Source organism: Microtus pennsylvanicus, chromosome 4 (genome assembly GCF_037038515.1).
Source record: "Microtus pennsylvanicus isolate mMicPen1 chromosome 4, mMicPen1.hap1, whole genome shotgun sequence".
Classification (NCBI taxonomy): Eukaryota; Metazoa; Chordata; class Mammalia; order Rodentia; family Cricetidae; genus Microtus; species Microtus pennsylvanicus.
In genome coordinates, this window is record NC_134582.1 from 47,028,911 (window position 1) to 47,052,205 (window position 23,295).

The 23,295-nt window shown below is 44.2% G+C and overlaps 1 protein-coding gene and 1 pseudogene across 4 annotated transcripts in view; both read left to right on the forward strand.

Annotated features, from left to right (window-relative positions):
• Sil1 (SIL1 nucleotide exchange factor) overlaps positions 1–23,295 on the forward strand; it is a 259,660-nt gene that overhangs the window by 8,529 nt on the left and 227,836 nt on the right. The window lies entirely within an intron of this gene.
• Positions 5,271–5,753, forward strand: LOC142848672 (small ribosomal subunit protein uS19-like; annotated as a pseudogene).

A 23,295-nucleotide genomic window follows, 5' to 3' on the forward strand; every position in this document is an offset into this window, starting at 1 on the left:
CATAGTAGTTTTGTGTTGGAGTCGACTGTTCTCTTCAAGATTAGTAGCTCATCTGGGTCTGGTGGCATGCACCTTTAATCCCAGTACTCAACTGGCAGAGGAAAATGGATCTCTGAGTTTGAGGCCAACCTGGTCTACATAAGTTAGTTCCAGGATAGCAAGGACTCCATAGAGAGATGCTACCTCAATATTCTCTCCCCCCAAAGAAATATTTATAGCTGAATTGGTGTGCTGTCATATGCTTGTAATCCTAGCACTAGGTAGGTGAAATGGGAGAATCAAGAATCTAGGGACGTCTTCTGCATAGTGAATTTGGGGCTGTATTGGGCTACATGAAGCACTGTTTTATAAAACCAGAACATATTTGGTTGGTTAGCTCATTTGTTTAGAGTATGTTGCCTAAAACCAAAGCAAACAAAAGTTTTTTTTAAAAATTTTATTGATTTTTATTGAGCTATACATTTTTCTCTGCTCCCCTCCCTGCCTCTTCCCTCCCCTTCAACCCTCTCCCATGGTCCCCATGCTCCCAATTTACTCAGGAAATCTTGTCTTTTTCTACTTCCCATGTAGATTAGATCTATGTATGTCTCTCTTAGGGTCCTCATTCAAACAAAAGTCTTTATTACTGATAGAATGGGAGTAGATAAAATGCCCCCAAAGCCATTTTTACTATACTAATCTCAAACCATATATTTTTTTTAATTGAGCATTGTAATGATAGCCTATGCCTTGCTCTTCCGAATGAAATAGGGTGAAACCTCATTATTCTGTGGGAAGCAAATCTGATTTGATTTAAAAAATGGAATTAGAGAATTTTCAAGAAAATGCCATTGTTTCAAATTTCTTGGCAAACCTCTGTGTTTTCTTTCTTACCTCATCTTATTGCTCTGTTTGCTATTACTGTGCTTCTCAGTCATTACAGAAGCCATGTATTTCTTGCTTCTGATTTGCTGCTGCAGGTCTTCCCATATGCAGTGCTGAGCAGCACACACCTAGACCTGGATGCCTTCCATGACACCCACTGCTGTAAAGTTGTCTGGTGTTCCACGCCTATGGCTGATTTCCCTGTCTCACCACTTGAATTATACCCTGAGCTGTCACCGGTCCCCTTTGCTCCTGATAAACTGGTCTATGTGGTACATTGAGCATGCTGTATGCTTGCGTCCCTGCCCAGTTTTTTTGCCAGAGTATTGTGGATGCCCTGCTTTATGCTGCAGAGCTGCCTTTGGTGAGCCCTATTAACTCCTCATCTGTATCCCATAGCAACACCTTGGTAATTGAATCCAGCGCTCCTTATTCTGCTTAGTTACTTGTTCCTTATTGTGTGAGCTACTCAAGGACGTGGGCTTTACTTTTATTTTGTGTCTCCTAGCACAATGCTGAGTACATTATAGACACCATGAATGCTGTTGAATTAATACATGAAAACCTGAGAACTGATCACTGTTGAAATTCCATTTCCTTAATGCCCAGCTACAGTGAGTTCATCATGCTTTATTCTATTCTTAAGCCCCCTTCAAATCCAAAGCTGGCTGATGGCTGATTTCTTAGAAGAATATGTCTTGTGCTTTTTCTATTTTTCTTTTTGAGATAGGGTTTCTTTGTGTAACAACCCTGCCACCCTGAAACTCACTCTGTAGACTAGGCTGGCATCGAACTCAGAGATTCACTGGCATTGCCTCCCAAGTGCTGGGATCAAAGGCACATGCCAGGATGTCTACCCAGCTCATATCTTATGCTTTTTTTGTTTGTTTTGTTTTGTTTTGGCTTGATTTTTTGAGACAGGGTTTCTCTGTAGCTTTGGAAGCTGTCCTGGAACTAACTCTTGTAGACCAGGCTGGCCTTGAACTCACAGAGATCTACCTGCCTCTGCCTCCCGAGTGCTGGGATTAAAGGTTTATACTGCCATCACCTGGATTTTGGTTTTAGCTGGATTAGAAATTCTTTAGAGATTGTGTTCTCTTTTCTTTTTGCTATTCATCCCTCAGCACAATTCCTGGCGCAGAGATGGTGTTTGATAAAAGTTTGTTAATTCAGAATTCCTGCTGTTTGGTCAGTTTATGTGTCTGTTCAGTTGCACAGCTTCTTTTGTCTTTCACTGGATAGGAGTCATCAACTTAGATATTTTCAGGGTCAAGTCAGTATGAAACAGCAAAGGGTGGTGGGCTTATGTCCGATTGGAGTGGTTTTTTTTGTCGTTGTTTTTCGAGACAGGATTTCACTGTAATTTTGTAATTTTGGAGCCTGTCCTGGAACCAGTTCTTGTAGTCCAGGCTGGCCTTGAACTCACAGAGATATGCCTGCCTCTGCCTCCCAAGTGCTGGGATTAAAGGTGCGTACCTCCACAGCCTGGCTCAGATTGGAGTGTTTAAGTGGTACATGATGGAACCTGCTTGGTAACTTGTCATCGTCTTGGGTGAGTGTAGTTCTCATGACCTCATTATCTCTTACTACAAGAAAAGCTAGAAATAGACGTTTTTTTCTTTTTTTGGTACAGTCTCTAGGGATTACCAAAGCCCTTCTTTGGTCTGTTTTTCCTATAGGCTACCTGTTCCTGATCTTTGGGTAGAGACTAGAATTTATATATTTAGATTTCCCATAGCAGAATAAAAAGAGTAGAGGACATGACCTGGATGCTTTGGAGGGAGTTTTGGTGAAAGTCTGGCTCTGGTTGAGTGTTCTAATTTTTTATAGATAGTAACTTAGTCTCTTGGGCTGGTCTTGTAGAACATCACTTGGGTTCTGTGCTCCACTCACCCTTGTATTCTGATTTTACTGGGTTATGAAAAGCAACTTAAAATATTAAATATTAAGCCATGTGTATATGTTTGTCCCCTATGTATGATATGTGCACATGAGTGCAGGTGCCCTCAGAAGCCAGAGGCATCTGATCTGTTGGAGCTGGAGTTACAGGCAGCTTTAAGTTGTTTGATGTGGGTGCTAGAAACCTAACTCAGGTCCTTTGCAAATGCAATACGTGCTCTAACCACTGAGCAATCTCTCCAGCCCCCAAAGCAAGTTTTGAAAGATGGTGTCTCTGAGATGTCTGTAAGTTTTGCTTTTTTGCCAGCCTCTGCTAAGGTGCATTTGACAGTTTTTGGACTGTCGTGGTCAGGCTGGTGTAGTGTAAGGTCCTGGGAACACTGCGAAGAGCCCTACATGAGCAAACGCATGGAGGAAGCACAGTGTGTGAAATGATGGCCTAAATGTGGCAGCTAAAGGGCAGAGCAATATAGTACCCACTGGAGTTGTACCTCCATTTTAGTCAGGCCTAAAATAAATCTTACTGTTTATGAAGGCCTTTCAAACACGTTATTTTTTAAAAAAAAGACTTACAAATATGCTATTTTATCTGATCCTTAGAGTGTCTTTATTTTATTATATTAAAAAAAATAGTGTTTGTAGAGCCTTGGAGGACGACAGCTAGTGCTGTGGCAGCTCAGGCTCCCTTACCTCGTATCTGCATCCTCTTTTCACTCTGGGGTCGCTCATCTTATTTTTCTGTGTTCCCAGAGCTGTTTCAGCTGTGGCAGGAATAGAACCATTACATTATATTTCTGCTTTTATTTCAAGCCTTCCTAATTCAGTTCATTGGGCACTGGGGAGGAAGGGGTTAAGGAGTTCAGTCCTTTTTTCTCGGGTGAGGTAAGACAAAGGCTCTGCTGCAGTAGTGTCTTTTAGGGGAGCTGGGACTGACAGCCTGGTTTCCTATTCTTTGCTGTGACTTATTGCTGCTGTTAGGGAGAGGGCTTTGTTTCTAGGTTACAAATCTTTTTAGCAAAGAAGTAAGTAGGACTAGAATTGGAAGGACTCATGTAGTCCTTGGAAATGCTGATTTAATGCTCCACAACCCAGAGAGAGTAAACATTGTAAAGTGTGCAAGATGGGTTTGGATTAATATCCTGACAACATATGGCTCGGCATGTAGGACATTCCTTGGGGACCCTCCTCTCCATACACAGCTTTCCTTTGCTGGGTGGCCTCTTCCCGTAGGTCCCTCCAGCAGCTGTTGTACACCTGGGTGAGTCATCAGCTTCCTAAACTTCAAAAACAAACCCAAGTTTAGATGATGGAAGTCCTTTTACAGAAGGCAAAAGTCACCACCCTCAGAGTTTTAGTCACCCTTTGCTGCCCTTGAATTGTGCAGGGTATTTACATCCATCAGAAACACCGGGTTATCTATACCGATGTTCTCTTGAGAAATGTGCGGTATAAATCACCCTGCTCTTGATAACTCTACCACTTCTCAGGTCAAGGGTGTGAAGGTCTCTGGAAACTCTGGGGATAAATGTGCACCATGGTGGAAGGCTCATTTGTTTCTGGGGCCCAAGTAGGAATCCTTGCCAAGTAAGCTCTGCTTGTTCTACTTGAGTCAGGGTTTAAAGCTTTCACAGGCGATGCTGCGCATTAGTGGCACAGCTGGGAGTTGGGGAGGTTCCTGTTGGGGCTTGTAGAGGCCATTGTGTGTGTGTGTGTGCGCGTCAGTACATGTGTGTTAAGGGAGGCTCCTGTTGGGGCTTGTAGAGGTCATTCTCAGTTTGTGTGTGTGTGTGTGCCAGAACATGTGTGTTAAGGTGCGTGTACATGGGATGCCAGGGGTTAACCTCAGCTGTTATCAGGAGCTACTCACTTTTTTTTTTTTTTTTTTTTTGAGACAGGGCTCTTTTTTGTATAGCCCTAGCTGTCTTGGAACAGCTCTGTGGTCCTGGCCCTCCCCTCCCCCTGAGACCTTGGTTTTTGTTTTTTTTTTTGTTTTGTTTTTGCTTTTTTTGGAATCGGTATTTTACTGGGATCGGGGCTTGCTGCTTAGTTTAGACTGGCTGGCGCTATCCTTGCCTTTTTCTACCCCCCCCCCCCCCCGTTCTGGGATTAAGTGCACAGGCCACTAGGCCTGGCTTTTTGTGTGGGTACTTGGGATTAAATTGAGGTCTTCATGTGCAGGAGGCACTTTACAACTAAACTATCTCCCCAGTCCTCAGCTTCTCCTCAGTTGTGAGGTGGGGCCGTGCCGTGCCCAAGTGTTGTGTAGAGATGTACCTGCTGATAGCTTAGCTGTGGCCTCTGCAGAGGCTGGCCACCCAGAATTTAGTCCCAGAGGGCTTCTGTAAACATTTGGAATAAAAACACATGAAGCAATAGTTCCAGTTAACAAACCCCAGGAACATGGTTACTAATGCTGATTTATGTGAACGGTAAGAACATTCTGTAAGTAATCAAAGCCAGAACTGCGCAGACTCAGCCAGTGCTTCCTTTTCCGAAGAGCTGCCAAGATGGCTGAAGCGGAGCAGAAGAAGCGGGTCTTAGCTTCACCTACCCCAGGGTGGACCTGGATCAAGGGCTGGACATGCCCTGTGAGCCGCTCATGCAGCTGTACAGCACCTGCTAGAAGGCGGCACCTGTGGTGGCGCCAGCACTGAAGCACCTGAAAAAGGCAAAGAAGGAGGCGCCATCTGTGGAGAAACCCAAGGTTGGGAAGACCCACCTGAAGGACATGATCGTTCTTCCTAGGATGGTAGGCAGCGTGGTGGGTGTGTAAAACGGCAAGATCTTAACCAGGTGGGAATCAAAGCAGAGATGACTGACCACTACCTGGGTGAGTTCTCCATACCTACAGCCCTTGAGGCGTGGATGGCCTGGTATTGGTGCCACTCACTCCTCCCACTTCATCCCCCTCAAGTAGCTGATGCCAATAAAGACTCACATTAAGGAAAAAAAAATCAAAGTCGGCTTGCCTTTGGAGGAAATCAAGACAAAGAATGGTGGCAAGCTTTTGGGTTGTTGGATTGGATGTGCCCAGGTTCAAACCATTTGCTAGCTGGGAGACTTCAAAGGTTGTTTAACCGCTTTGCTCTTCCTCATTTGCACCCCACTGGAGTTTTCAGGTATATAAATAGTAAGTAGGCACATGATCAATGTATTTTACCCTTGGTTCCCCTCTTCCCTTTTTCCTCTTCACTCCTTCTCCTTGTCCTTCAAGAGTGTATCTTATCTGTTAGGACCCCAGCTGTTGGAGACGCCCACTTTTCATCTCCAGCTCTTCTTCACCTGTTCTTTGCAAACCATGGTCCTTTTGTTACAGATTCTAGTAACAGATTCTGGTTCATCTGAGTCAGTTCCAACCCAATATCCTTTATAGTTATCATTTAATTTACTGTTATTTGCTGAGCACCCGCTGTGTGTCAAGTTTGTTTGGCTACTAGGTGGTGATAAATAAGACAGATGTGGTCTTTGTCCTCAGCAACATTTCTGACTCCCTCCTTAGATGGCTTACTTTTGATTAATCTTGCCTATTCTGTGTGGTTGTCTATGAATTTCCTCCTGAGAGGGCGATCTTCTCCTTAGTCTGAGGGGACAGTGCCTCTTTATGTTACATGGGCTTTGCCTGCTGGCTTGCCTGCTCCCCAGAGATGAAAGCGGTGAGTTGAAGCAAAAGGAAAAAGCCCCCAGGGCCACTACTGCCTCAGCCACACATGTCCCACGAGCCTGTGGGACACTGTTGGCACTCCTGAATGTCCCTTTTTCTCCTTGTACACAAATTATAGTGTTCACTGGTAATTTAAATTCAAATAACCTTCCGCCCCCTCTCCTCCTTTAAAAAAAAAAAAGCCCTGTGTATTACAGGGTAGAGAACAAAGTGGGCCGAGCCTGGTCTCCTGGTGGGGTTGTTTTCTTAGGTTTTTAGCTAGGCTTGCCGTAGGTGGCCTTTTTTTTTTTTTAATAGAACTGGTGTGTTGTCCAGGCATATTCATATTCTGCAGCCATGGAGTCATATCTTGTCCAACCTTGTTTATCATAAATAGTGTCACAGGTAAATTCAGGGGCTTGGGCTGACAGCCTTCCTGGTTTACTGCTTTGCTTTGGGCTCTAGACTCCATCCAGCCCCCAGCTGGCCCTCTGTAAAGAAGGCCCTGTGGCCAGGATGCTGATTCTGTGTTTCAAAATAGGAGCTTGAAGATAGGGCTCTGTTTTCCTTCTTCCCCTATTGCCAGTTTCGCAGGGAGTTGCCGAGGAATGTGAATGGCGAAGCAAGCAGAGTAGCTCTCTGGGGGCTGTTTATTTCAGAGCTCCCGTGGAGAATGCTTTATCCTTTTCTTCCTTTCTTACTGTTGGTGTGACATTGTGGTTTGGGACTGCTTGTCCCTCCACATATAGTATATGACGCCTCCAGCTTTATTGGCATTTCCAACAATAAATTGTTTCCTGGTTGGTGTTTTCCTCAAGTTTCTTCATCTTCCTGGGAGAGTGGGCAGATACGCTGACAATTAAGGACCTAGCTGAGCGTCTTGTTTTTGGTGCTGTGACCACCAAAAGCATTGTGAGTGATCTCAGATACACCGTTACCATCCTTGGGCTGATCATTTACTGTAGTTGGCTTTAGTGTAAAGAGGCACACTAGAGGCTTGGTTGGAAAGAAGAAGGCATGGCATAATTATTGCTTCTGTGCTAGTTAAACCTATCAGCCAACAGATGTCAAGAGCAGGAGAAAAGCACAATAATTTTATTATAATAGAATAATAGTTATTATTTTAATAATCAGCTGACATAGATTTTGATAGGAGGTAGATTCTGAAATAAGTATGGGGGAGGGGCTAACTTTGAACTACAGCACAACGAATGGGTTCTACTCCTTGAGGAGATGCTGTATAGACAATGATTCAGCTGTGGAATTGGTACCCTCTCTCCTTGGACTGCAGCACAACGAGAGAATGTTATTTTTGTAGGAGATGCTTGTGGGTAACAGCTCAGGTATGGGTTTGCTAGATTTCTACACAGGTGTCTTAGCCACGGAACCCTTATAAAGGAAAACAGTTAATTGGGGTGACTTTCATTTTCAGAGGTGAAGTCCATCATCATGATGGTGCCCCATGGTGGCAGCCAGACGTGGTGCTGAAGAAGTAGCTGAGAGTCTTACATTTTGTAGGCAGAAGGAAGTGGTCTCAGACACTGGGTGGTATCTTGAGCATATGAGACCTCAAAGCCCTCCTCCACAGTGACACACTTCCTCCAACAAGACCACACTTAACTCCACAAGGCCACACCTCCTAGTTGTGCTATTCTGGAGCTTTGGGAGCCATTTTGTTTGAAACCACCACAATAGGTGAAAGAGCTACGCAGGCTTCAGATAGGGTTGTATACTCTCCAAGTTCTTTCCTAGGAGTGATGGGGGCCCAGCAGACACTGCTTTGAAGTATTCTGGACCACAGGATTATCATCTCAATGCTCAGCAGCAATGGTTCCTAGGAAAGATTTCCGGGGGGGGGGGGGGGATCATTTGGTTATTGTGGTTTTGTTTTATTTTGGGGACATGATGTCATTGTATAGCTCTGGCTGGCCCGAAACTTGCTCTGTAGACCAGGCTGCTCCTGAACTCACGGAAATCCTTTAACTCTTGAGTGCTGGGATTCAAGTTGTGCACTACTACATCTGGTTTTTAAAAAAGGTTTATTTTTAAAATGTGTAAATGTGTGGTCTGTGTGTTAGTATGTATGCATGAGTGCTGGTGCCTGTGCAGGCCAGAGGCATTAGATTCCTCAGGAGCTGGAGTTTAGGTGGTTGTGAGATGTCCTTTGTGGATGTGGACATTGAATTTGGGTCCTCTGTAAGAGCAGTGTATTCTCTAACCATGGTGACTTCTCCCCAGGCCCTCATTAGAAAGAAGAAATCCAGCTTCATCTCCTATTGTAGAGTGGCTGCCTTCTTTATTAGATCAGCTGTGCCTGATTGTAAAAAACCATCCCCAAGACCGGCTGGTTGGTGGTTGACCTCATATCAAGGGGTTGGAGGTGGGGAGTCTTTGGACCTTCCCTTGAAGTTTCAGCCCCTCCTCTCAAGTGTTTGTATGCAATTCTGATGTAATTGTATGCGGGATCTTGACAGGAGGTTGGGAAAGATTAGCAGAAGTGGGCTCTATCCACATGAATATGGAGGAGTCGTCACACTCCACACTCGCATTCTGGGTGAAGACTTTCTAGTGTGGTTGCTTCCTGTTAATCTGTGCTCCTGGAAACAACTCCTTAGCCATGCTGGGTAAGAAAATCCAGTCAAATCCCTAGGGTGAGCCTTGGCGGAGTCATACTTTGTTTTGTTGATGGGACCTTGTAATGCGAGGGTGGATGATGTTGACATCTCCCCAGGGAGGGAATTATTACAATATCCCCATAGCTGCAGATAACTCTGCTCCTGATGGTGAACCACCATAGGAAATGCAAGTGCATTGCATTTTGTCTAAACCAATGTGGTGGTGTTGGTGTAGAAGACAGGCTTCACAAGGAGTTGTCAAGTTCTGGCCAGTTCTGGCCAGGAAGATGGTGGTGAAGGGAGGAGGAGAGATATGGAGGCACACTGAGCTAAGAGTATTTGGATTCAGGATGATCTAGTTTGTCTTCTGACCTTGGTATTGGAGTTGTTGCTTAACCTTGCAATATATCAAAAATCTGTGTATATGCTCCTGATTCCCACTAATATCCCTGTATCTAAAGAATCTTTCCCTATGCCTGACGCTGTGTGGTGCTCAGTAAATATTTCTGTCTCTCCATATCCACCCCTGCCTTCTAAAGAAGAAAAAGGTAGGGAGAAGGTCTTCCTGCTTCTGTAGAGAATTTTGGCTTCAACTAGAGCTTTATATGAACTTCCTCAGCTGCTGATGCTGCTTTGTGAGCCATGATCTGTCGTCCTCTGAAGCTGCCTCATCAGGAGAGACTTTGATAGTTAATGTTTGGGTACATTTATGCTTTCTACAAGAAGGAAAAGAGAGGGTTTAAAGTCCCTCTAGGGAGCAGTGTCCCTGCTTCTGAAGCCTTTTTTCTTCCCTTTTCCTTTGGGTAGGTCACTTGGGGGCACTGCCTGTCCCGGGGAGCATTCTTTTCTTGCAAGGGTGCTGGTTGTTTGGTTCTGTGTCTTTACACTGGGTAAAGGATTTTGTGTTTCTGCTTTGGCCTCTGCTGTAGACTTTTATTTTCTAAGACCAGATAGAGCACACAGACAAGGTGAAATCTTTTTTAGATTATTTTTGGCAGTAGGCCAGCTTGTCTCTATGGCTACCCACCCTTGGAAGAATGGCAGGACATAGAAAGTAACTTCTATAAGAAATTTGGAAAAGAAGAAGGAAGGGAATAATGATTGGGCTTAAGGTCATTTGGGGAGAACAGCTTCTATAAGTAGAATATTTTGATTTGGACAGTTTCATTTCCTGTCTCTGAAGTTTTGCCTTTTTAATAACAAACATATAGAACATCTGCTACATTCCTAATACTTGGAGGCCCCAAGATGAACTACTCAGATACAGTTCCTATTAGAGTGTATTTATGAGTGTCCACATGAATCAAATAGCAAATATAAAACCATTAAATTAACAGTGTATCCAGAGAAAGGAATGGCATAGCATCAGATATTTGATAGTCTGGGAGAGACTGCACCAAGGAAGGCTATCCTGAGATGATGGTTGAGTGAAATTTTGACCAACAATTCCTTTCTACTTAGTGTAACATGGGTCTGTGCATTTCAGGTGAGGGCCCAGCTTTTGCTTAGGCCCCAGTCATTTTTTGTTTCTATGACAAGTACCCAAGAAAGACAACTTAAGGAATGATTAATTTTGGTCTACAAGTTTAGATGCTGCAGTCCATAGTCTTTGGCTTTGTTGATTCTGGGCCCATGGCAAGCAGGTTATCATGGTGGTAAGACATGTGTTGGAAGCTTCTCATCTCATGGTGGACAGGAAGCAGAGCAAAGACAAAAGTGGTCAGGACAAGATGTGCTCTCTAAAGACCCTTCCCAGTGACCTCCTTCCTCCACTTAGGCCCCACCTGCCAATCCTCTGTCCAGCGTGTGTGTATGTGTGTGTGTGAGGCATGTGCATGTGGCGGCTAGAGGGGTCAATCTTGAGTGTTCTTCAAGTACAAGTCACCTGTTTTCTTGAGACAGAGTCTTTCATTGGCTTGTAATAAGAGCGGCGGGGCTGCGTCCCCAGCACCCCAGCCGCCTGCTAGCTTATGCCCCGAAATAATTACACGGACAGTGTATTCTTTTAAACACTGCTTGGCCCATTATATCTAGCCTCTTCTCGGCTAACTCTCGTACCTGGACTAGCCCATTTCTAATAATGTGTGTAGCACCCCTAGGTGCGCTTACCGGGAAGATTCTAGCCTACGTCCATGCTGGGTCAGAGATTCATCGATTCCGTCTGCCCGGGAGAGGGGAGCATGGCCTCTGAGCTCACTTCCTCTTCCTCCCAGCATTCTGTTCTGTTTACTCCACCCACCTATGTTTTAACCTATCAGGGCCAAGCAGTTTCTTTATTACCTAACCAATGAAATCAACAGATTGATATATGACACTCCCACATCAGATCACCACACCCGATTAGGGTTTTTTTTTCTTCTTTGATTTTGTTTTTTTGGGACAGCATTTCTCTGTAGCTTTGGAGCCTGTCCTGGTGCTAGCTCTTGTAGACCAGGCTGGACTTGAATTCACAGAGACTCACCTGCCTCTGCCTCCCGAGTGCTGAGATTAAAGGTGTGTGCCATCACTATCTGGCTTAGTTTTTGTTCTTTTGAGTCAAGTTATTGCTGTGTAGTTGACTAGCCTCCAGCTTGTAGCAGTCCTTTTGCTTTAAGCCTCCTGAGATTACAGGCATTACTACCATGTTCATCCTGTTTAGATTTTGATCCACTAGTTAGATCAGAACCCTTACAAGTGTAAATAGCAGTACGCTCTGCTGTTTTCCTATGTATCAGTCTAGGAAGTTGACAGCCAAGGTTTACCATCCCCGCTGGGTGAGGTGGACATGCTTTGTCTTAGCACTTTGGGGGCAGAGGCAGGAGGATCAAGGAGTTCAGGCCCAGTGTTGTCTGCATGGTAGTCTTGCCCCTCCCCCCGCAGAGATTTGTCACCACAGTTAGGGGTGTGGAGCTGAGGATGTAGATGGAGCACAGAATTTGGAATTCTGTGAAAGGAGTAGGTAACCAGGTAATGTTGCAGAGGTTGGCCTGGCACCACTGACTCTAATCCAGTTTTAGTTGTTGTTGCTTTGTTTTATACCCCAAGCCCCTCTTTTATACCTCCCTCAATCTTCCTGACTATATAGTGTGGTGAACAACTAACTACAGCTCATTTCTGATGCTCTAGACCTTGACTGCTGCCAAGAGAGGATGTGTGTACACCTAGACGAGTCAGCCATGCAAGGCACTTTGGATTTACTTGCACAGAAGGAATGCCTTAGTAGGGGCTTGTGGCTGTGGAGTAAGATGATTAGATTTATAATACATTGGGTGGGTTTTAATGAAGAGGAGAATGAGGATCTGAACAGGAGTATTATTATAATAGATTGCTGATTTTTCTTGGATCTGTAAATGGACTTTTGGATTACTTGGGGGGAGGGATGAAAGACCTGGGAGGGGGAGATATAATCAAAGTCCAATATAATCATTTATGTAAGTGCTAATAGGGAAACCCCACTAATGTTTACAGTTAGTACACATTAATAATTATATTAAAATGAATGGAAAAAAGTATTCTTTCCCTGCTGCCTCAGGCCCTCTCTCAGTGTCATAGTCGGTGTGTTGTGAGGGCCACCTGGCCACTCAGCAGACGTGGTGGCTTAATTTGGCATTATTCTGCCTGCATAGATGAAGACCTCGAGTTTTTAGATCTGTAGCTTGCTGATGTCTGACGCAGAGCCATTTGTAACTTGCTGTGTCACTAGCCTCTGTTAGCTGTCATTTCTGATTGGGAGTCACTTCTTTAACCTTGAACCCCTGTAGCCATTGACACTGGTGACTCCCCGAGATGCAGCGTCACAGCTCGTGTGACATTTGCTACTAGTTGGTATAAGGGTATCAGCTTTCCTGGTATCAGCTAATGTTTGGAGGGCCAGAAATAAACTGAAATTATTGTCATTATGTGGCCAGAGAGATAGAAGTAGGTACAGGATGGGTTTGTGGCATAAAGGAAACTGGGCTAGTGTCATATGCTGCCAGATAACTGTTATGTGTGTGCTGGGCAATTTCAGACCCCTGGCCCTCAGGGTCCTTTCTTAGCGGTTCTTTGGTTTACCCAATATCCCTTTAATTTATAAGGGAAGGCTGTGCTCAACATGGTGATTAGGAGAACGGCCCTTGGACTTGGGCTGACTGCCCGAGTTAGACTTCAGAACAGTAAGACCATCAGGGTGCAGCTTCATCCTGAGAGAGAAGCAGGCTCAGAGTCCTCCTTTTGAAAGCTGTGGTGTGGGTTAGCCTAGCCGAGCTCTGGTGGCAGGATCTCTCAGAACCTTGGATGCCCATTGTAGCTGGAAAGCAGAGGATAGCCAATGAAAATTGCTCTCAAGCTTAGCATTTAATCTTTGTCATGTTTGGTTTTGGACTCTGTGATAATTTGTGCTCTTAGTTCTGGACCAGTGACCACATTTTTTAAAAAAGATAATATAATTCTTTATTGATTCTTTTGGAATCTGATATCATGCACCCAATCCTGCTTACCTCCCAGTCCCTCTATATTCTCCCTTCACCTCTGCATTGTCCCCCCAAACCCTCTCCCTAAAAACCAATTAAAAAACCCAACCAAACAACCAACCAACCAAAAACCCACCTCCCACCTTCGACTTTCTAACACCTCTTCATTTATCCTAGTGGCCTTGGGTCATCTAGTATACTCTTTTGCCCAATTGTGTAGCAGCGTAAATGAATGCAGACAGATTGTAAAAAATATATACAGCTTTAATGGGGATTTAGACTTACAGAACCACCGTTCCCACATAGACCAGGAAAGCAGAAGGGGCCAGACAGATTGTAAAAAATATATACAGCTTTAATGGGGATTTAGACTTACAGAACCACCGTTCCCACGGAGACCAGGAAAGCAGAAGGGGCAGCTGGGCACATGCTGGGCAGATTTATAGGTAAACATTAGCCCGAGGCGGACACGCCCCTTAAGGCTGGGCTTAATCCTACATCTCCCCCTTTTGTCTAAATAAGACAGAACTAAACCAAATACAACTGATGTGGGAGTGTCATATCAATCTGTTGATTTCATTGGTAAGCAATAAAGAAACTGCTAGGCCCATTTGATAGGCCCACCTTTAGGTGGGAGGAGTAAACAGAACAGAACGCTGGGAGGAAGAGGAAGTGAGGTCAGACTCCACAGCTCTCCTCTCCGGAGCAGACGCAGGAGAGACGCCATGCTACCTGCTCCAGGGAAGACGCACGCTATGAAGCTCTGACCCAGGATGGACTTAGGCTAGAATCTTCCCGGTAAGACCGGTGCTCACAGATTGTTAGAGATGGGTTGATAGGGATATCAGAATTAGCCAGTAAGGGCTAGAGCTAAGGGCCAAGCAGTGTTTAAAAGAATACAGTTTCCGTGTAATTATTTCAGGGCATAAGCTAGCCGGGCAGGGCAGGCGGCTGGGGTGTTTGGGGACGCAGCCCCTCAGCTCCATATTACTACAAGTGGCGCCCACATGATGGACTAAACCCATTTAAAAAACCTGAGAAGGCTTAAAAATAAGGAAGAGAGCGTTTAACACAGATTTTTGCTGTTTGTTGGTGGTGTGCTGTAGAGAGATTTCCTGATTCGGCAACAGCAGCAGAAAAAACGCTGTGTCATTTTAAAGCACAGCTTCTTGGGGCTGTGCCCCCAGTGCAAACTCTGGCTTTATGTTTATGTTCCCGCTTGGGATCGGAAGGAGAGTGCTCTGAGACCTTGACGATGACTCAGAGCTCCCCACCTGCTCCTGGGCAGAAGGCAGAATCAGGCTTAGGCAGGCGGAAGAGCATGGTGGATTCCTGCCGCCATACAGAGACGTGTTTTCAGACTGTGCAGTGCTCTGCGTGTCAGATTTGGATGTAACTTGGATGAAAAGAATTTCTGTGCTGCACGCTCAGTCTCAGAATTAAAGTGCTGAGTGCCGCTCCTACCTGGTGGCCCCAGAGCTAGCACAAAATGGTATGTCCTCCATTTTGAAATTTTCCTGACTCAGCAGCAGGAAAAAAACCGTGTTGTTTTAAAATGCCGGCTTTCTGGGCCATCCTGCCAGGGCAAACTCTGACTGTTTGAGGCAGGAGGGCCGGCTACAGAGAGAGGACTTGAGTGTTGTCTGTTGTAGCTCGCTGGCTGGCAGGGACCTTGAACCGCCATAGAGGTGTGGCTATAAACATGGCTGCAGCCTGTATATCCGCCATGAGGCTGGAAAGCTAAGGAATGGACTGGATCTAGCTGGCAAAGCCAAGCCTTTAATTCTACTGATATTGCTTGCTAAATTAAGGACTCATGTGGTCAGAAAAAGAGAGATACACAGTAAAGAGAGATTCAAAGACAAAGAAAAATTTTAAATGGTTTACTGAGTGTTAAAAATATATGCAGACTAAAAGTTAAAATTCTTAAAGTAAACCTCTGTGACTTCAAGGTGTGGTAGCACACGCCTTTAATCCCAGTGCCTAGAAGGCAGAGACGAACAGATCTCTGTGAGTTCAAGGTGTAGTTGCAAACACCTTTAATCCCAATGCCTGGGAGGCAGAGACAGGCGGATCTCTGAGAGTTCAAAGACAGCCTGGTCTACAGGGTTATTCCAGGTCAAAGATATGCGCTCAAAAAGCAAAAAGTTAACCTAGGAATGTCACAGCTTAGATTCTTAAGCACCTAGTGATTTAAAGGCGCAAATCAAAAGTGCTCCTGGATAGTAAAAAATTGCAGATTCACAATAGGACAGATTCAGACCACTAAATGAGTCACACTGTTGGATGAATGTACGTAGGCTTGGGAGAGAGAAGAAAAGGAATATAGAGAATAAAGTTAATGGTTTAAAAAGAAAAAAAAATAAAAGGTAAAGTCTTTAAAGAGACAGAGTACAGATAGTTAAGAGATTAAAAGAAATAAAGAAAAATAAGCTACGTAAAAAATGGAAAATTCACAGAGAGTCTGGATTATGTACATTGTGTTTTCTTTAAAATTTTTGACTGTGAAGGAGCTAAGTACAGAGAGACATTTCATTATATGGGCTGCCAAGTGGAACCAGAATGGATATAAGGGTATTACGATTTCAAAATTTGGATCTAAGAACATGATGCTTTGGAAAGGAGTTTCTTATTTTGTTTTCACAGAGGATGAGACCCTGTTCATTTCTTCAATTCCGATTTGGTATGATGGACCACGTCCTTCTGAAGGGTTGCTGTGAACATCTTCAGAAAATTGCTTTGCTCAACTGCCAACTGAGATGACCCTGGCACACAGGTTATACCATGAAAGACCTAATTAACGACGCCCCCATTCAGCAGGAAGCAGTTTGGAGAGAAAAAACTGCGCCCATGTTCCCAAATATGGTTTATAAATGTTCTTTTACATTTAAAGGGGGATATGATATAGGTATGAATAATTTGCATTGGTATGATTTTAAGGTCAATTTTGTTATATGTATAAGTGTTTCTGATTTTGATTAAGGTATTTTGATTGTGTAGTTCATTTAAATATTTACTGTATAATTAAGAAATATAGGTTGTTAATGGATAATCATCGATAATAGTAAAGCTTGTAGTCATGTTAGTTAGATTTTCTAGATATATAGAGATATATTTTAGATAGACATTCTTCATGTCTTTCAAAGATTATAGAATAGGACATTTAATGTTTTAATAACTGAGGACTTTTCATGACAATGAGACACTCTGCTCCTGGCAACACCAATCTACTTCAAGAAGAAGATGGGCATCGAAGAGGATCCTTATGGAGTTTGATAGCCATTTGGGCAAGAAACTGCTCTTGCCTGGACTATTGCATAAACTGGACACAGAGAATCCCCAGAGAGAGGACTACTACTAAGGTGAGATGATCTTTCGGGGTTCCTGATTCATGAAAGAGTCTGTGAGACATTCTGCAGGACACAACAGATAGTGACTGAACTGACTTTGAATTTTCCTGCTTTATGGAAATGTCTGCTGGATACCATGGGCCTGAAGGCTGAAGATGGATGCCCCAATGGTACAGAGGAACTTTGGGTGACTGTCCAGGCAGCGAGATGTCTCTGTCATTTCTAGAGTTTTAAAAGTTGCTTTTTTCTTGTTTGCTTAGGTAGTATTGTATCTTTCTGGAGTCTTTGATGGAGTTAAAAATAGTTAGTTATAGTTATAGTTTTCCTTAGTTATGATAAAGATTATTGTAACTTTTACTTGATAACTGTATCGTTATATGTAATTTTGCTATGTTAAAGTTAAAGCCTTTCTTTTTTGCTTAAACAGAAAAAGGGGAAGTGATGTGGGAGTGTCATATCAATCTGTTGATTTCATTGGTAAGCAATAAAGAAACTGCTAGGCCCATTTGATAGGCCCACCTTTAGGTGGGAGGAGTAAACAGAACAGAACGCTGGGAGGAAGAGGAAGTGAGGTCAGACTCCACAGCTCTCCTCTCCGGAGCAGACGCAGGAGAGACGCCATGCTACCTGCTCCAGGGAAGACGCACGCTATGAAGCTCTGACCCAGGATGGACTTAGGCTAGAATCTTCCCGGTAAGACCGGTGCTCACAGATTGTTAGAGATGGGTTGATAGGGATATCAGAATTAGCCAGTAAGGGCTAGAGCTAAGGGCCAAGCAGTGTTTAAAAGAATACAGTTTCCGTGTAATTATTTCAGGGCATAAGCTAGCCGGGCAGGGCAGGCGGCTGGGGTGTTTGGGGACGCAGCCCCTCAGCTCCATATTACTACATACAACTATATACAATAATAACAAATAATAAATATAACAAACAATATTGAGAACAAAAGTTTTGCTAGACATTCTATCTCAAGGAGTCTAAATAATGTAGAGAGTAACTACAATTATATAATCTTCAACTCTGTCAAAGATCTGAGAAGGGAATAAATATTACTTAACAAACGAGAGATATCCAAAATGTGATATTGACAGAGACAACTGACTACCTGGGCAATCACCCAAAGTCTCGTTTGCAATGTGAGTCAACCAACTTTGGCTAAGGCCTAACATAACTGACATACCATTAATAAATGCAAGGAACTTTTTAAGACTTATCCTACCCTGTCTTGGCAAGATAAGACAATCCTGTTTCATATCTTTGTCAGTAATTGAGGTATGGGCTTCTCTTAACCCCAAGGCCAGTTCTGCCAAGAAGACAAGCTCCCAGTGGAGTGTCTTTGGTGCTCAACGTTCTCTCGGGAGTAGAGTGGCATTGCCAGGAGTAATTGTGTCTTGTTGGAACAGAATTCCAGGTTAGATTAAAGGCCATTTTCTACAGCTCTTCGGAGAGGCTGAAGATTATACTATCTATACTAAATATAATCTCTATGTATCTAAATGACCTGATTAACTGTATCGGCGTAAATAAATGCAAGGCTAATATTAAAGAATATATACAGCTTTAATGTTTAAATAAACTTACAGAACCGAGGTTCCCGCGCAGCCGTTTCACAGGAGGCAGGAAAAAGGGACGAGCTGCCTCCCATGCGCCCAATTTATCCATATGCATTCGCCCGAGGCAAACCCGCCCCCTAAAGGGGCTGGCTTAACCCTACAATTAACCTAAAAATAAATATGACAAACATATAATTCTCAATACCTATCTAGCCGGGCCATGGTGGCGCACGCCTTTAAACCCAGTACTTGGGAGGCAGAGGCAGGCAGATCTCTGTGAGTTCTAATCCAGCCTGGTCTATAAGAGCTAGTTCCAGGACAGGCTCAAAAACCACAGAGAAACCCAGTCTCGAAAAACCAAAAAAAAAAACCTCAATACCTATCTAACTTGAAGACTAAAAGAATAAACAACTGTGCAATAAATGAAGACAATGATCTTCAACTGTAAATAATGTCATTACATATCAAATGTAAACAATGTTATTATATAAATAGTATCAGAGGTAGAAATGTACATTGTAATATGGGAGATGTATCAATACAATATAGACAAAGTTATAAGCATACTCTTATACAAAAATAGAAGTAGGAACACTCACATTCAATATATCAATATACAGGAAACAGTAACAATACAATTTTCTAAAAACAGTAATTCACAAATACCAATCATCCCATCAAACCAGTTAATCCCCCCCTTTTTATTTTGAAAATACCCCTAATTCCATAAAATATCCCCCCATCCCCTCAACCCTGAACCAACCACTAAAAGATGTCCCTAACCCTGAGGGCAAACTCTGTTGGGAGAGGGGACGTCATCCTCTAAAATTGCTTCTAGCTGACATGGGGGCAACGTTCTTCTTAGGGGCTCCTGTGAAAGCAAATGATGGTAAAATTTACAAATAAACCTTTGACTTAAGAAAATTATAACTAGTCTCTGAGCGTTTTGAGAAGGTCCGGCCAGAGTGTTGTCAAAAATGTGCACCATTTGAAATTGTCTCGTGCAGTTGGTACCAAAAAACAGGTCTAATTTTAGCGCTTAAAGAAAATATTCATGACGTTCTCCCTTCACCTCTGCATTGTCCCCCCAAACCCTCTCCCTAAAAACCAATTAAAAAAAAACCCAACCAAACAACCAACCAACCAAAAACCCACCTCCCACCTTCGACTTTCTAACACCTCTTCATTCATCCTAGTGGCCTTGGGTCATCTAGTATACTCTTTTGCCCTATTGGCCCTACCCACAAAATGCTCATTCATTACAATGAGTCATTGATCTGGTTCAAGGTCTCTGGCACACCATCATCACTGGACCCTCACTGAAACTCCTCTCAGATATACTGATGTTGCCCAGGTCATGGAGATCCTGCAGTTATTTTCTCGGAGGTCATAGATGGGGTGAGCCTGGGCATAGATGTTAGCAGTGGACTACCTCAAGGTCTAGGATGTGGGTCTCAGTGGTAGCTGATCTGGTTGGTCCAGGCCTGGGACTGCCCCCCTCAGGTGAGGTGCAGAGCCAGCTATATCATTTGGGGCTAGCTCTTCCCTCCCCCGCCCCCCGTGAGGGGCGGGGCCACTTCTCCTAAGTGCAGGAGCCAGCTCTCCTGTTGCTCAATAGGACCCTCGGATTTCAACACACATGGTTTCTCTGACCCCCCTCCCACCGTGGCAGCACATAGTCCCACTAAACCTCTCAGGATTCAGAAGGATCCTCTATAGCAGGCGAAAACCTGACTGTTAAAGTCTGGGGTAAATGAAATAAATTAGCTCACATAGGTCTTTTTATCATGTCCCATTTATTCTTTCTGTGCTCTCTCTAATGCTCTCTTGATGTTTCCCTTTCAGTGTTCCTCCTCGATGTTTCTCTTTTGATGTTTCTTGCTGTTCTTTCCATCCTACAAGGTTTCCAGTTTATATACCCACACAGATATATTTAGTAATTTTCTGGTAAATAACAATGATACCAAACATGCATTTCTTAGGGCTAAGAGGATAGATAAAAGACTGACAAGGAAGGTAGGCACCTTATGTCTCAAAAGGGGCGTGGCTGTGAAGCTTCCGGGCAGGTACCGGGAGGATTAGGATGGAGCTTGTCCCCCCCCCCCAGATTTAAGCATCATGCTATATCCACTGGCACCCAGGTGAGAAGGAATTTCTCTGGGGCTGGCTTAGCAACCCAAAGTTTTTTTCCCTATATGTTTTAGGGGCAAACAATTAATTTCCTAGACTAAGACCTTGTGTCACATGAAGGTGAAGGTAAATACAGAATATTAATATCTTGTTAGGGTAGAGCAGAGGCAGGTTATACTCTCCTGATTCAGGGCCACCCAGACCTGTTTATCAGTAAGAGCAGACACACTGTCTCCCATGTTCTATACCTCCTGCTCAAGGCTCCTTTCTTGTCAATAAGGATACTTGTGGAGGACTAGCTTTGTGTAGATTTGGCTATGAGAACAAAGGTTTGGCTGAGTGAATGAATGCTTTCACACCAGGGCCCCACAGTGTGGGAGAAGTCATCTAGTAGCCTGCACAGGAAGAAGTTATCTCAACGAATGGGATATTTCAGGATGAATTCCATAATGGAGGGAGAAGAGCCATGGCTTCACGAGATTTCTAGACTTGACAGTGACTGTTCAAAAAACAGGTGTTCCCAAAGCTTTGCAAATTGGGTTCCTCATTGGATGGAATGACAAACTCCCATGAGTTTGTCTAGTGATCTTTCAGCTGTACTCTTACTACATAATGCTTGTGGCTCACAGCAGGTACAGACCCCTAACTGCAGCAGGAACATGGACCTGGACATGGCCCTTGGCAGCGTATTGGCCTGGATGTCACCATGGTCCTAGTGGTAGCATGGGCCACCCAGATTAGTATGACCCCAGCAGTAGCAAGGCCCTTGGACACCTGTAGTCTCAGGTGGCTGTCCAGACTCTAGGCATGTACACAGCTCTTGGTGATAACAGGAGCCATGGACTTCAACTCAGACCCTGGCTGCTGCTGGACCACAGACCTAGACATGGCCCTAGGCAGCAGCCCTGACTTAGGGTATACCATAGACCCATGTGGTAGCGCAGGACACATGGCCTTCAGGCACCAACATGGCTACAGGTTGTGGCCTTGACCCTGGGCATCTATGTGGCCTTTGGTGTTGCCATGGGCCTCTGACATCAACACAGACCCTGGCTGTGGTAGGCCTATGGATCCAAATGTGGTCCTCAGAAGCAGCCTGGGCCTGTATATCACCATGGCACCAGGTGGCACTAAAGGCTACTCAGATTGGCATAGCTTCTGTGGCAGTGTGGTTCTAGGACACCAACATGGTCCCAGACTACTGGCCTTGGCATAGCCTTTTATAGTATCAGGACCCATGGACATCAACACAGACCCTGGCTGTGATAGGGCCATGAGCCCAGATATCATCCTGGTTCTGGGTGGCACACAGGCCACCAACATCAGCCTGTCCCTCATAGTCCTCCCTTTTCAGATCTGCCTTTTACCACAGCACATGAACCATCCTTCCTCTTTTTCTTCCCCCTTTCTCAACTATATACTTCTTGCTCATCATAATGGCACCCACATGCCTGGTGCACAGGGCAGCCATGGACAGCTTTAGGCAGCCCAGACCAGGAGACCCCGGCTACCCCATGGGTGTCTTCTGCGCACCTTGAGCGTCATGGCATCAGGTGGGCCTGTGGATGCCTTTAGGCAGCCTTAACCATCGGTGGATCCAGGCTGCCCCTGTGACTGCACTTTTTTTTTTTTTTTTTTTTTTTTTAGTTTTTCGAGACAGGGTTTCTCTGTAGCTTTGGTGCCTGTCCCGGAACCAGCTCTTGTAGACTAGGCTGGCCTTGAACTCCCAGAGATCCGCCTGCCTCTGCCCCCTAGTGCTGGGATTAAAGGTATGTGCCACCACTGCCCTGCTTGTAACCGCACTTTTGATTACCATAGCTTTGTAGTAAGTTTTGAAATAAGGAAGTTTATTGATGTTCTTTATTTTCTTTGATTTTAAGACAGGGTCTTGTAATGTAGCCCAGGCTGGCTTTAGCCTCAGCTTCCAAGATACTGAGCATTGATCTGACCATATCTTTAGCCTGGAACACTCTTACGTATTTTTATTTGATTGACTGTCATCCACATCTCAGTTCTGCTGTATTTCTGAGAAGGCTCTTCCCTTTCATCTAGCATGAAATGACAAGTTAACATAACCGTCTCTTAATCCATTTCCTGTTGCTATAGCAAAGTATCTAAAACTGGGTTATGTGGGATGGCCCTCTGTATGCTGTGAATATGTTTTATTACCATTGGTTAATAAAGAAACTGCTTTGGCCTATGTCAGGGCAGAATAGAGTTAGGTGGGAAAACTAAACTGCATGCAGGGAGAAAGAAGGCGGAGCCAGGAAGGCATCATGTAGCACCCAAGAAGCAAGGGGTAACAAATCATGAGCCTCATGGTAAAATGTAAAATAATAGAAGTGGGTTAGTTTAAGATTTAAGAGTTAATTAATAAGCCTGAGCTAATAGGCCAAAAAGTATAATTGATATTAAGCCTAAGAATGGTTATTTCTTTTTTAAAATATTTATTTATTTATTTTATTTATTTATTATGTATACAATATTCTGTCTGTATGTCTGCAGGCCAGAAGTGGGCACCAGATCTCATTACAGATGGTTGTGAGCCACCATGTTGTTGCTGGACCTTTGGAAGAGCAGGCAATGAATGCTCTTAACCACTGATCCATCTCTCCAGCCCCCTAAGAGTGGTTATGTCATAAGCGACTCAGGAGCTAGTGAGCAGGACCAGGTGGATGGAGAGAAACCACTCCAGGGAAGCAGCAGAATGGAGGATATTTGTAGCTATGTCTGGCGCCCAACTGTTTGGGGCTATCCCATGTGGCCTGCCACCCACTTAGGATCTGTGTGCTTGTACGCCCACTTGGCATAAGG